The sequence below is a fragment of the Pristiophorus japonicus genome, chromosome 2, assembly GCF_044704955.1.
Source record: "Pristiophorus japonicus isolate sPriJap1 chromosome 2, sPriJap1.hap1, whole genome shotgun sequence".
Lineage (NCBI taxonomy): Eukaryota > Metazoa > Chordata > Chondrichthyes > Pristiophoridae > Pristiophorus > Pristiophorus japonicus.
In genome coordinates, this window is record NC_091978.1 from 118,822,954 (window position 1) to 118,838,839 (window position 15,886).

Consider the following 15,886-nt stretch of genomic DNA (forward strand, 5'->3'; position numbering starts at 1 on the left):
ACCTTCATCCTAGTCCAATCATACCAACTAACAACATACAAAGGTAGACCCTTGTGTGTTTTTGCCAATGTTCATGTGAAGTTTCTAATAATATGCTGTCAAACATTCAGATCTTTATTTTCAACACTGCTTCCTTGGATAGATTTGTGTGCATCTTTGGAAGTGGCTTAGTGAGTTGCAGTGAATGATGAGACATAAAGGTACCCCCCGCAATGGTGCTGAGTATGAAAGGAATGGCTTGGGCATTGTAGGGATGCTTTGTGGTGCTGGTGTGGGGTGGTGCCAACCTGGCGCATCATGTGGCAGCCAGGGTGTACAGCATCAAATGAAGTAAATCTGGCCATGGTGAGGCCATCCCTGACTTCCCAGGCAGCAATGCGGTTGGGTACTGATGCCCTGTGTCCTGTGTAGCATCAGTTGATTACGGAGAAGGATGGTATTGTGTGTGTTGTGGTGTGCCTGGTGCTGTTGGTGTTTGGGTTGATCATGGTGGTATTTTGAGGACCAATGTGAGAGAGTATAAAGTGCATCGATGGTGATGGAACAGTTGACAGGTGAAGTAGAGATGACAGAAGCAATCTGTCAATAGTGGGTGAGGTAATGAGGTCAAACTGGATGGAGACTTGTGTAGCGTCCTGCAACATTCTGAATCTGTAGTGGATATGCAGTTTAGAGAAGCTAGTGGTTAAGGAAACATTTCTCAATCAGCTGGGAGCTTTGACTTGACATTTGAAGCTGTCAACTCATCAAAACGAGGTCTAGGCACAGCAGGAAATTAGTGGGCGACCTGTCAAATTCAAAAAGCTAGGAAAAAAGCATTGTTAAGTGGCTGTAAACAAGCCATTAATGACCTGAATTGCCTCCCTCGCTGCTGCGTGCCGGGTTTGCTCAGCATTGGCAGACCCGACATTTCGTAAAGGCGCGTGGCGGCAGGTTGACAGTGGGGTCCCGACCTGCTGTCAAAAAAAAACACTTATCCACCCAACGTGCCACCAATCATGCCCACTGACCCCCCTGGAAAATCCCCCCCAATGGCATTGAAGTTTATCGCTGCCCACAAATTTAATGCCAAAGGCCCCTTCCAGGAACCCAGAGGGAAAATCTTTTTTTTTTGCACAATGAAAGAACAGTTGACCTTGTGAGGATCCCTCTAGCAGTGGCATGACTGAAGTAGTGCAGGAGCAACCAGATGAAAGAATCACAGACTGCAAGATACAGTAAAAAGTAATTAATTTTATTCAGTTGTGTGTTAGTACTGCTATACGTGCTTAATGTGCTTCCCTGGTGTGTTTGTCTCTTTTTGCTTGTGAAGTTCTCCATGCAGTTGTGCATTACCCTACTCTTAAATTCCCTAATTGATGGCCACCTGGGTGGTTGCATAGGGGTAATTAGCAAGCTTTAGGGGATACAGCAGGCCAGATACCTGTATCTGATGCATTGACATTAGTGCCAACATTCTCCTTTGTTGGAGTCGTTGTGGCTCATTGTTTTTAAAGGTAGCACCTCCTGTCATTTGTAGCAGATTATGTGATAGCACACAATTGCCACTGATGTGTGCCATCTGGCTGAACCTGTGCTACGCCAGCAATACCACTGCTGGAGGACATCTCACAAATCCACCAATCTGAGTATAGAACAATGGACATGTACGACACCTCAGAATCTTTACCTCATGGTTGCTTTCAACCATTCTTCAAGCAAGATGTAGCCAGCTATGACTATATCTTGGAGTTTAGTGTCTATATCAGCAGTGGATCATTCATGAGAAATATTCTTTCTGTGTCTATGGCCTGTGTAACTGCGATCTTTGCTGCAGAGAGCTCTGCTCAATGGTAGAGTGAAGTGTAGGAAAACAGTGGCCCATAACATCACTTGTGGAGTTGGTAGTAGATACCTGGATATTGGAATGTTCTGCATTATCCAGATCACCTTCTAACATAGTGAAAGAAGGCAAGTATCCTCTCAATATGGTTCTGGTGCTGTACTAGCCTCCATTGGAAAGCAGGCCCACGTTTCAGATTGAGCACTCAGTAAGCTGAGCTTCCACCATGATGGATCCTGCTCAGCCACGGTCACTGCTATCCCATGTAAACTGCTCATGTACTTCCTCTTTAACATCATTAGCTATTTCTTCCATAGTGATGGTATCCATGTGGTGCCTGCTTCAAGTGGGGTTGTTTATAGAAAGACTGCAATTCTCCTCGGTCTGTGAAGAAAGTAGATGATATATTATGAGCAAAGCCTCTCTGATCTCGGTGCTGCATTGCCACTACTTGCACTGCTAAACGTTTGTGCACAATTCCTGGGTGTGGACATGGTGATGTAATAAAAGAAAGACCTGCATTTATATAACATCTTATCATGTCTCTGAGAAACATCTTCAAAGTGCTTCAAACAAATTACTTTTGAAGTGATGTTATACAGGCAAATGCAGCAGTTAATGTATGTACCAGTTAACTATTTTTTTGGTAGTATTAGTTGAAGGGTGAGGGTTGACCAGAACACTGGAATATTTCAGTGCTCTTTAAATTGTGTGATGGGATCTTTAGGGAGGTGAAGTCTCGAATTAAAGTCTTCATGCAACGATGCCACCTTTGACAATATAACACTTCCTCATTACAGCACTGCACATAGAAAATATAGAAAAATAGGTGCAGGAGCAGGCCATTCGGCCCTTCGAGCCTGCACCACCATTCAATATGATCATGGCTGATCATGCAACTTCAGTACCCCACTCCTGCCTTCTCTCCATATCCCCTGATCGCTTTAGCCGTAAGGGCCACATCTAACTCCCTTTTGAATATATCCAATGAACTAGACTCAACAACTTTCTGTGGTAGAGAATTCCATAGGTTCACAATTCTCTGGGTGAAAAAGTTTCTCCTCATCTCGGTCCTAGATGGCTTACCCCTTATCCATAAACTGTGACCCCCTGGTTCTGGACTTCCCTAACATTGGGAACATTCTTCCTGCATCTAACCTGTCCAATACCGTCAGAATTTTATATGCTTCTATGAGATCCCCTCTCATTGTTCTAAATTCCAGTGAATGTAAGTCTAGTCGATCCAGTCTTTCTTCGTATCTCAGTACTTCCATCCCGGGAATCAGTCTGGTGAACCTTCGCTGCACTCCCTCAATAGCAAAAATGTCCTTCCTCAGATTAGGAGACTAAAATTGCACACAATACTCAAGGTGTGGTTTCACCAAGGCCCTGTACAACTGCAGCAAGACCTCCCTGCTCCTATACTCAAATCCTCTTGCTATGAAGGCCAAAATGCCATTTGCTTTCTTTACTGCCTGCTGTACCTGCATGCCTACTTTCAATGACTGATGTATCATGACACCCAGGTCACATTGCACCTCCCCTTTTACTAATCTGTCACCATTCAGATAATAATCTGCCTTTCTGTTTTTGCCACCAAAGTGGATAACCTCACACTTATCCACATTATACTGCATCTGCCATGTATTTTCCCACTCACCTAACCTGTCCAAGTCACCCTGCATCCTCTTAGCATCCTCCTCACAGCTCACACTGCCACCCAGCTTAGTGTCATCTGCAAACTTGGAGATATTACATTCAATTTCTTCGTCTAAATCATTCATGTATATTGTAAATAGCTGGGGTCCCAGCACTGAATCCTGCAGCACCCCTCTAGTCACTGCCTGCCATTCTGAAAAGGACCCATTTATTCCCACTCTTTGCTTCCTGTCTGCCAACCAGTTCTCTATCCATGTCAATACATTACCCCCAATCCCGTGTGCCTTAATTTTGCACACTAATCTCTTGTGTGAGACCTTGTCAAAAGCCTTTTGAAAGTCCAAACACACCACATCCACTGGTTCTCCCTTATCCACTCTACTAGTTACATCCTCAAAAAATTCCAGAAGATTTGTCAAGCATGATTTCCCTTTCATAAATCCATGCAGAATTGGACCGATCCAGTCACTGCTTTCCAAATGCGCTGCTATTACATCTTTAATAATTGATTCCAGCATTTCCCCCACTACTGATGTCAGGCTAACTGGTCTATAATTCCCTGTTTTCTCTCTCCCTCCTTTTTTAAAAAGTGGGGTTACATTAGCTACCCTCCAATCTATAGGAACTGATCCAGAGTCCATGGAATGTTGGAAAATGACCACCAATGCATCTACTATTTCTCGGGCCACTTCCTTCAGTACTCTGGGATGCAGACTATCAGGCCCTGGGGATTTATTTGCCTTCAATCCCATCAATTTCCTTAACACCATTTCCTGACTAATAAGGATTTCTCTCAGTTCCCTCAGTTCCTCTTGCTCGCTAGACCCTCGGTCCCCTAGTATTTTCGGGAGGTTATTCGTGTCTTCCTTAGTGAAGACAGAACCAAAGTATTTGTTCAGTTGGTATGCCATTTCCTTGTTCCCCATTATGAATTCACCTGATTCTGACTGCAAGGGACCTACATTAGTCTTCACTAATCTTTTCACTAATATATTTTACAAATCATGGAAGATCTGAATAATATTGTACGTAACATATATTCTCATTACAGCACTGCACAAATCATAGAATATCTGAATTATATTGTACATATCATATATTGTACGCCATGTTTACTTATAAAAGTGAGCTATTTATTGCCTGCTCTATGTTTTGACTTTCGATCACAGCCTTTAAACACAAGAATGATAAGAATTGAGATGGGGTGATAAGGCCCATGGAAGTTATTTGATGTCGTACATCATCTCTGTTACCATTGCATGGGTGTAATCTGTGTAAACCTGCAAGTTTCATTATGATAACTACACTTACTAACATTTCTCTGTAAGTACAGTGATTTTTTGTATGTATGACTACTACTTTCTATCATGCCTTACTATTATGGCCTTCTTTAAATCAAGGTTACTGCACAAGATAAAAGTTCAGGCGTTTGCGGTAATATATTCGCATGGATAGAAGATTGGCTAACTAACAGAAAACAGAAAGTCGGGATCAATGGGTCATTTTCCGGTTGGCAAACAGTAACTAGTGGGGTGCAGCAGTGATCGGTACTGGGGCCTCAACTATTTACAATCTATATTAATGACTTGAATGAAGGGACCGAGTGTAATGTAGCCAAGTTTGTTGATGGTACAAAGATGGGTGGGAAAGCAAACTGAGGAGGACACAAAAAATCTGCAAAGGAATACAGACAGGCTAAATGAGTGGGCAAAAATTTGGCAGATGGAGTATCATGTGAGAAAATGTGAGGTTATCCACTTTGGCAGAAAAAATAGAAAAGCAAATTACTATTTAAATGGAGAAAAATTGCAAAGTGCTGGGGTCCTTGTGCATAAAACACAAAAAGTGAGTATGCAGGTACAGCAAGTAATCAGGAAGGCAAATGAAATGTTGGCCTTTATTGTCACTGAACTTCGATCATTTTTGGGTCTTTTGAACTATTATGGGAAGTTCCTACCAAATTTGGCTACAGTATTACATCCACTGAATGAACTTTTGAAAAAGCAGGTCCATTGGAAGTGGTCAAAAGAATGCGATACAGCATTCAAGGAGTGTAAAAGCAAATTGGTAGAGAGCACCATGTTAGTTCACTGTGACGTATCTCAGGAGATCAAGCTTGCATGTGATGCCTCTCCGTATGGAGTTGGGGCAATGATCTCTCATGTACTACATAGTGGGGAGGAGAGACCAATTGCTTTTTCTTCATGCACTCTTAGTGCCCGTGAGCGTAATTATGCGCAACTCGAAAAGGAAACTTTGGCATTAATTTTTGGGGTCAAGAAGTTCCACAAGTACTTGTATGATCGTAAGTTTACCATTGTTACAGACCGTAAGCCCCTGATAGCAATCCTCCATCCAAAGTCCCCAGTTCCAACATTAGCTGCAGCCTGAATGCAGAGATGGGCTTTGATTTTGTCAGCATATACATATGATATTGAATACAGATGATCAGCTGATCACAGTAATGCTGATGCAATGTCTAGTTTGCCTTCCCCATCACAAGTTACACCCGATAGGGAAGAAGTGTTCTATTTTTCATACATTGATGAACTGCCAGTCACAGCTGAAGAGATTGGTGGAGCAACCAAACGTGACCCAGTGATGTCAAAGGTGTATTGCAAATGGCTGGCCAAACCAGGTAACAGACAAAGATATTCATCCATTCTTCATTCGTAGGAATGAATTATCAGTCAATAAAGATTGTATCATGTGGGATGCAAGAGTGGTTATACCAAATAAATTCAGGTCCAAATTATTAGGAGACCTCCATGACCCGCACCTGGGAATGTGCTTGACCAAGAGCTTTGCACGCAGTTACTTCTGGTGGTCAGGTCTAGCTAAAGATATAGAGTACATCATCAGTCAGTGTACGATATGTCAATTGGTAAGCAAGAAACCACCATCAATACCATTACAGCCATGGAAGTGGCCTCCCAGGGTTTGGCAAAGGCTACATACCAATTTTGCTGAGCGATGACAATTCTTCATTGTGATTGATAGCCATTCGAAGTGCGTCGAGGTGTTTCCAATGTGGAAAATAACAACAAGTAAAACATTAGATATTTTACCAAGATTATTTTCTTCATTTGGCCTTCCAGAAGAAATTGTTTCGGATTATTGTCCACAATTTTGTTCAGAAGAATTTGCACAGTTCACGAGCAAAAATAGTGTGAAACATACCAAGATTCCACCGTACCACCCTGCTTCAAATGGTGCAGCAAAGCCCACAGTACAAATTGTAAAACATGCCCTCATCAAACAGATGTTGGATCCAAATCCAAAAAAACGAAAGTTGTCATTGGACCACAAATTGGCTAATTTTCTAATTACGTATCGTAATACTCCTCATACAACTACTGATAGAACACCAGCAGAGTTGTTTCTCAAATGACAGCCACGAACCAGATTCTCGTTGTTAAAACCAAACTTGGCACAATCTGTAGAAGAGAAACAATTAAGACAGAAAGAGAATCATGATAGAGGTAGAGTAAAAGAGAGAAGTGTGAAATTAAATCAGAAGGTGAGAATGAAGAACCATCACCATAAATGGTTAAAGTAGTTACCAGGAAGAGTGGTGAAGATATGTGGTCCTCGCACATATTTGGTCAAGATGTTTGATAATGGACAGGTTAGGTTTGTTCACATTGATCATATTTTACCTACAGACTTGAAAGTAGTTGAAGGTGGGACTGATTCAATTATTTCTGACTCATCAGATAGTTTTGAAACAAGTAAGGTACCAGTAGCATATCCTACATCCAATGTACTGGAAACAAATCTAAGAGAAAGTCAGAATTTAAGTCTGAGTCCGAGTCAGGCAGGCAAACAGTTTGAAGTTAGATAGAGTTCAAATGGAAATCAAGGGCATCCCTTGGAGGAAAACTTTCTTCAGGATCAGCCTCGAATGAATTTAAATTCGACATCATGTTTGAAAGGTTCTGTTCAGGAGCGAAGGTATCCTCTTTGAAACAGAAAACAAGTGGTAAAGCTGGATTTGTAAATATGGCAAAATAAGTCCATATCTTTTGTTATGTATAACAATGCAAGTTATGTATGATGATTATTTTGTTATAATTACTTCTTCATTGAGGAGGGAGAAGGGTAATATATATAGCTCCACCTGTGGACTACTGTGGCACTGCAGCCAGTGCTGTGTACAAATAAAGAGGGAATAGGTCACCTGACTAGAGTTCCGGAATGTTCTGCCATCTTAAGGCTTGTGTGTGTTTGTGAGTTGTACTGAAGATATAACAATAGGGGAAACTAAAACTGAGGGACATAGTCTCAAAATAAGGGGCCGCCCATTTAAAACTGAGATGGGGAATTTCTTCTCTCAGAGAGTTGTAAATCTATGGAATTCTCTGCCCCAGAGAGCTGTGGAGGCTGGATCATTGAATATATTTAAGGTGGAGATAGACAGATTTTTGAGTGATAAGGGAATAAAGAGTTATGGAGAGTGGACAGGGAAGTGGAGCTGAGTCCATAATCAGATCAGCCATGATATTAAATGGTGAAGCAGGCTCAAGGGGCCAAGTGGCGTACTCCTGCTCCTATGTCTTATGTTCTTATGTAAGCACCTTCTTCTGCCAGGTTCTGCAAGGCAGTGACATAGTATTCACTTTTCCATAACTTACTGTCATGCTTGTTGCCTCCTTTGCATATTTGTGGGTTGTCCTGTCCCATCAAATCTTTGCTTATGTTTTTCCATAACAAAATTTACTGTTGCCTAGGCCCCAAGCTCTGGAACTCCCTGCCTAAACCTGGTCCAGCACCTGGTCAGTAAAATAAGGTTTTCTCAACTGTCTTTGAACCATGTTCCTCCAAAATTGCACAGGTAAAATTGCTGGATTCATGAACTTTTCAATATCTGTGACAAGTATACACCCAAAATGATAACTTGTCTTTTGTTTCTATAGATGCTGACTGACCTGTTGTGTATATCCAGAATTTTCCACTTTTTTTCAACATCTCTAATGGTTAAGTGGCTGGCTATTTTCTTGAACTATGTTAAAGGATCATTATTATTATTGCAGGTATGTTATGACTTACTGCTATTTTTTTGTTACTGATATCAAAATCAAGTGCTCAGGAATCACATGTTTCAGAGCTGTGTGTTGTAAGGTGTGAGCTGTGGGCTGTAAATTGCGAAGAAAAATTAGCATTTCACATGAGCTTTTGAACAGAGGAAAATATAGGCCCAAGTGGATAAGAAGTGTTCATATTAGCTTTTTAAAGAATAAAATAAAGATACAATATAGTCATTTAATAAATAACAGTAACCAGCATGCAGCCTGTTAATAACTCCTCCTATGAACTGACTCTGGCAGCTCTTGTTGTGCCCCTTGGGAGATTGCATTTCATTTGGATTATCATGACCTAATGTTAAGCACATTTTCAAGATTGTAAAGTATAAATATGAAGTCAGGCCTGTCTCCGCCTTTGCCTCAGCTCATCTGCTGCTGAAGCACTCATCCATGCCTTTGTTACCTCTGGACTTGACTATTCCAACGCACGCCTAGCTGGCCTCCCACATTCTATCTGACATAAACTAGAGGTGATTCAAAACTCAGTTGCCTGTGTCCTAACTCGCACAAAGTCCCGCTCACCCGTCGCCCCTGTGCTCGCTGACCTACATTGGCTTCCGGTTAAGCAACACCTCGATTTCAAAATTCTCATCCTTATTTTCAAATCCCTCCATGGCCTCGCTCTCCCTATCTCTATATTCTCCCCCTGCCCCACCACTCCCCCGGGATGTCTGCGTTCCTCTAATTTTGCCCTCTTGAGCATTCCTGATTGTAATCGCTCAACCATTGGTGGCCGTACCTTCTGTTGCCTAGGCCCCAAGCTCTGGAACTCCCTGCCTAAACCTCTCTACCTCTCTTTCCTCCTTCAAGACGCTCCTTAAAACATACATTTTTGACCAATCTTTTGGTCACCTGTGCTAATTTCTAATTATGCGGTTCGGTGTCAAATTTATTATCTCATTATACTCCTGTGAAACGCCTTGGGACGTTTCACTACGTTAAAGGTGCTATATAAATGCAAGTTGTTGTTGTTATTAATTATAGCAGGATTGGTTGAAAGGTGGCTACAAAATTTAAAACATAGGGTAGAGGTAAGGGAAGGGTACAGGACTGGTGTAAGGGGTGAAATGGTTGAAATGCAGGGCTCCATGCTGGGACCACTGTTATTTACCATATACATAAATGATTTGGACTCATAAATTGGAGGTATGGTGTTTACATTTACAGATGATACCAAATTGGGGTGGGTGGGGTGTGACGGTGGTGGTATTATGGAATGTCCTTCTCAATTTGGCTGTCCTCTGTCTGCTTCATGACAACATGCAAGCCGTGATTCTTACCAACGGATCCACCACAGACCCAATAAAAGTGCAGACCGGAGTCAAGCAAGGATGTGTCATCACACCAACACTCTTCTCAATCTTCCTTGTTGCAATGCTTCCTCTCACTTTTTAACAAGCTCCCTGCTGGAGTGGAGTTAATCGACAGGACAAGCGGAAAATTGTTCAAACTCCGATACCTCTAGTCCAGATCCAAGGTTGTTCCAACCTCTGTCATTGAAGTGCATTATGCAGATGTGCTTGTGTTTGTGCACACTCGGACTCCGAACTCCAAACCATCCTTGACACCTTCACTGAAGCGTATGAGAGTCTGGGCCTTACATTAAACATCAGTAAAACAAAGGTTCTCGACCAGCCTGCCCCCGCCACACAGTACTGCTCCTCGATTAGCAAGATTCATGACGAGATCTTGGACAGTGTGGACCACTTCCCATACCTTAGGAGCCTAAGATCAGCAAGGACAGACATTGATGACAAAGTCCAACACCACCTTCAGTATGCTAGTGCTGCCTTCGGCTGCCTGAAGAAAAGGGTGTTTGAAGACCAGGATCTCAAACAGGCAGACAGCCTCACCACATTCAAATTCCTGGGACACTGGAACAGGTTCTTGGGGAGCTGGAACCAGTACAAACCAGACGGTCTGCACCTAGGCAGGACCGGAACCAATGTCCTAGGGGGAGTGTTTGCTAGTGCTGTTGGGGAGGAGTTAAACTAACATGGCAGGAGGATGGGAACCTATGCAGGGAGACAGAGGGAAATAAAATGGAGGCAGAAGCAAAAGATAGAAAGGAGAATAGTAAAAGTGGAGCGCAGAGAAACCCAAGGCAAAAAACAAAAAGGGCCACATTACAGCAAAATTCTAAAGGGGAAAGTGTGTTAAAAAGACAAGCCTGAAGGCTCTGTGCCTCAATGCGAGGAGTATTCAGAATAAGGTGAACGAATTAGCTGCGCAGACAGCAGTTAACGGATATGATGTAATTGGCATCACGGAGACATGGCTTCAGGGTGACCAAGGCTGGGAACTCAACATCCAGGGGTATTCAACATTGTGGAAGGATAGGCAGAGAGGAAAAGGAGGCGGGGTAGCGTTGCTGGTTAAAGAGGAAATTAATGCAATAGTAAGGAGGACATTAGCCTGGATGATGTGGAATCTGTATGGGTAGAGCTGCGGAATTCCAAAGGGCAGAAAACGCAAGTGGGAGTTGTGTACAGACCACCAAACAGTCGTAGTGAGGTTGGGGACAGCATCAAACAAGAAATAAGGGATGTGTGCAATAAAGGTACAGCAGTTATCATGGGCGACTTTAATCTACGTATTGATTGGGCAAACCAAACTGGTAGCAATGCGGTGGAAGAGGATTTCCTGGAGTGTATTAGGGATGGTTTTCTCGACCAATATGTCGAGGAACCAACTAGAGAGCAGGCCATCCTAGACTGGGTGATGTGTAATGAGAAGGGACTAATTAGCAATCTTATTGTGCGAGACCCCTTGGGGAAGAGTGACCATAATATGGGAGAATTATTTATTAAGATGGAGAGTGACACAGTTAATTCAGAGACTAGGGTCCTGAACTTAAGGAAAGGTAACTTCGACGGTATGAGGCGTGAATTGGCTAGAATAGACTGGCAAAAGATACTTAAAGGGTTGACGGTGGATAGGCAATGGCAAACATTTCAAGATCACATGGATGAACCTCAGCAATTGTACATCCCTGTCTGGAGTAAAAATAAAACGGGGAAGGTGGCTCAGCCGTGGCTAACAAGGGAAATTAAGGATAGTGTTAAAGCCAAGGAATTTTTCTAGCCATATAAATTGGCTAGAAAAAGCAACAAACCTGAGGACTGTGAAAAATTTAGAATTCAACAGAGAAGGACTAAGGGTTTAATTAAGAGGGGGAAAATAGAGTACGAGAGGAAGCTTGCAGGGAACATAAAAACTGACTGAAAAAGCTTCTATAAATATGTGAAGAGAAAAAGATTAGTGAAGACAAACGTAGGTCCCTTGCAGTCGGATTCAGGTGAATTTATAAAGAAATGGCAGGCCAATTGAATCAATACTTCAGTTCTGTCTTCACGAAGGAAGACACAAATAATCTTCTGAATGTACTAGGTGACAGTGGCTCTAGTGAGAAGGAGGAACTGAAGGATATCCTTATTAGGCGGAAAATTGTGTTAGGGAAATTGATGGGATTGAAGGCCGATAAATCCCCGGGGCCTGATAGTCTGCATCCCAGAGTACTTAAGGAAGTGGCCCTAGAAATAGTGGATGCATTGGTGATCATTTTCCAACAGTCTATCGAATCTGGATCAGTCCCTATGGACTGGAGGGTAGCTAATGTAATGCCACTTTTTAAAAAAGGAGGGAGAAAGAAAACGGGTAATTATATACCGGTTAGCCTGACATCAGTAGTGGGGAAAATGTTGAAATTAATCATTAAGCAGCGCATTTGGAAAGCAGTGACAGGATCGGACCAAGTCAGCATGGATTTATGAAAGGGAAATCATGCTTGACGAATCTTCTGGAATTTTTTGAGGATGTAACTAGTAGAGTGGACAAGAGAGAACGAGTGGATGTGGTATATTTGGACTTTCAAAAGGCTTTTGACAAGGTCCCGCACAAGAGATTAGTGTGCAAAATCAAAGCGCATGGTATTGGGGGTAATGTACTGACGTGGATAGAGAACTGGTTGGCAGACAGGAAGCAGAGAGTCGGGATAAACGGGTCCTTTTCAGAATGGCAGGCAGTGACTAGTGGAGTGCCGCAGGGCTCAGTGCTGGAACCCCAGCTCTTTACAATATACATCAATGATTTACATGAAGGAATTTAGTGTAATATCTCCAAATTTGCGGATGGCACTAAACTGGGTGGCGGTGTGAGCTGTGAGGAGGACGCTGAGAGGCTGCAGGGTGACTTGGACAGGTTAGGTGAATGGGCAAATACATGGCAGATGCAGTATAATGTGGATAAATGTGAGGTTATCCATTTTGGGGGCAAAAACGCAAAGGCAGAATATTATCTGAATGGCGGCAGATTAGGAAAAGGGGAGGTGCAACGAGACCTGAGTGTCATGGTTCATCAGTCACTGAAAGTGGGCATGCAGGTACAACAGGCGGTAAAGAAGGCAAATGTTATATTGGCCTTCATAGCTCGGGAATTTGAGTATATGAGCAGGGAGGTCTTACTGCAGTTGTACAGGGCCTTGGTGAGGCCTCACCTGGAATATTGTGTTCAGTTTTGGTCTCCTAATCTGAGGAAGGACGTTCTTGCTATTGAGCGAGTGCAGCGAAACTTCACCAGGCTGATTCTAGGGATGGCTGGACTGTCATATGAGGAGAGACTGGATCAACTGGGCCTTTATTCACTGGAGTTTAGAAGGATGAGAGGGGATCTCATAGAAACATATAAGATTCTGACGGGACTGGACAGGTTAGATGCGGGAAGAATGTTTCCGATGTTGGAGAAGTCCAGAACCAGGGGACATAGTCTTAGGATAAGGGGTAGGCCATTTAGGACTGAGTTGAGGAGAAACCTCTTCACTCAGAGAGTTGTTAACCTATGGAATTCCCTGCCACAGAGAGTTGTTGATGCCAGTTCATTAGGTATCTTCAAGAGGGAGTTAGATATGGCCCTTATGGCTAAGGGATCAAGGGGAATGGAGAGAAAGCAGGAAAGGGATACTGAGGGAATGTTCAGCCATGATCTTATTGAATGGTGGTGCAGGCTCGAAGGACCAAATGGCCTACTCCTGCACCTATTTTCTATGTTTCTATGTTACTGCACAAGATAAGATCTCACGGGGTAATATATTAGCATGGCTAGAGGATTGGCTAACTAACAGAAAACAGAGAGTCGGGATAAATGGGTCATTTTCATGTTGGCAAACTGTAACTAGTGGGGTGCCACAGGGATCAGTGCTGGGGCCTGAACTATTTACAATTTATATTAATGACTTGGATGAAGGGACCGAGCGTAACTTAACCAAATTTGCTGATGGTACAAAAATAGGTGGGAAAGCAAGTTAGGAGGAGGATGCAAAGAATCTATAAAGGGATATAGATAGGCTCAGTGAGTAGGCAAAAATTTGGCAGATGGACTATAATGTGGGAAAATGTGAGGTTATCCACTTTGGTAGGAAAAATAAAAAAGCAAATTATTATTTAAATCGGGAATGATTACAAAATGCTGCTGTAAAGAGGAATCTGGGGTCCTTGTACATGAAACATAAAAAGTTAGCATGCAGGTACAGCAAGTAATTAGGAAGGCAAATGGAATGTTGGCCTTTATTGCAAGGGAGATGGAGTATAAAAGTAGGGATGCCCTGCTACAACTGTACAGGGCGTTGTTAAGACCACATCTGGAGGACTGGGTACAGTTTTGGTCTCCTTATTTAAGGAAGGATATACTTGCATTGGAGGCAGTTCAGAGAAGGTTCAAAGGGTTGATTCCTGAGATGAAGAGGTTGTCATATGAAGAAAGGTAGAGCTGGTTGGGCCTATACTCATTGGAGTTTAGAAGAATGAGAGGGGATCTTGAAACATAGAAGATTCTGAGGGGGCTTGACAGGATATTTCAGAGAGGATGTTTCCCCTCATGGGCGAATCTAGAATTAAGGGGCATAGTTTCAAAATAAAGGGTCGCCCATTTAAAACAGAAATGAAGAGGAATTTCTTCTCTCAGAGGATCGTGAATCTTTGGAATTCTCTACCCCAGAGAGCTGTGGAGGCTGGGTCTTTGAATATATTTAAGTTAGAGATAGACAGATTTTTGAATGATAAGAGAGTCAAGGGTTATGGGGTGCGGGCAGGGAGTTGAGGCCAGGATCAGATCATCCATGATCTTATTGAATGACGGAGTAGGCTCGAAGGGCCAAATGGCCTACTATTTCTTATGTTCTTATATTCTTATGGGGTAGAGGAGCAGGGAGATCTGGAAATACAAATATATGAAACGTTGAAAATAGCAACACAGATTGATAAGGCCAGAAAGAGTGCAAGCAAATTACTGGGATCCTTTCTAGAGGAACAAAATACAAAAACAGGAAGGTAATGTTAAATTTACATAGAACATTGGTTTGACCACACTCAGAGTACTGTGTCCAGTTCCGGTCTCCATATTACAAAAAGGATATTGAAGCACTGGAGATAGTAGAGAAAAGATTTACAAGGGTGTTAGCAGAATTGAGAGGATGCAACTATACGGAAAGAGGAGACTTGAATGAAGCCTTCAAAATTATTAAGGGATTCGATAGGGTGGATGTGGAGTAACTGTTTCCAGTCGTGGTTGGGTCCTGAGCAAGAGGGCATAAATATAAGATAGCCGCTAACGGATCTAATAAATAATTTAGGAGGAATTTCTTTACAAGTGGGTGGTGAGAATGTGGAACTCACTGCCACATGGAGTGATTGAAGCAGATAGCATTAATGCATTTAATGGTAGGCTTGATGCTTACATGAGGGAGAATGGAATAGAGGAATAAGTGGAGTAGTTGGTTGCAGTGGTCAATGGTGGTTATTAAGTGGGTGGAGGCTCGTATGGAGTATAAAAACCCACAAACTATGCTGTAAATTTGATGGCCAAAATTGTCAGTGTCCGGGATTGGTGGTGGGTCGGGTGGGAAAGTGTTCTTTTTTGCTCAGCGCTGACAGACCCGACAGGCAACGGGGGGGGGGCGACCTAATTATACCCATTATAATGTACGTAACAGATCCGAACTTACTTTTTAACTTTAACTTCATGGCCACGGGAACCACACTGTTCGGGGAACACGTCTGTCAACCGGAAGCGTGTGTTCAGTGGCCATTGCTCCATCTGATTACGTGATAGCATCAAATATACAATAAAAACTACAACCTGACAGATCATCACTTTCCTCAGTCACAAGCTGTTTCTCAGTCCATTTCCAGCATAGATTCTGCAGGCTTTCCATTTTCCATTCTCCATCCACTCTCACCTCATTGAAAGAATTTGCTCATCATTGATAGAATGCTTCAGTCATCAATGTCTGTTCTTGTTGATAAGAGGCTCCCGAGGTATGGGAAAT

The 15,886-nt window shown here is 42.6% G+C and overlaps 1 protein-coding gene and 1 pseudogene across 1 annotated transcript in view; one reads left to right on the forward strand and one right to left on the reverse strand.

Moving 5' to 3' along the window:
* The window catches only part of LOC139240463 (putative nuclease HARBI1 pseudogene), a 397,365-nt pseudogene that overhangs the window by 292,183 nt on the left and 89,296 nt on the right, over nucleotides 1-15,886 (forward strand).
* Nucleotides 1-15,886, reverse strand: part of ankrd55 (ankyrin repeat domain 55) — a 156,917-nt gene that overhangs the window by 94,891 nt on the left and 46,140 nt on the right. The gene's annotated exons all lie outside the window — the stretch shown is intronic.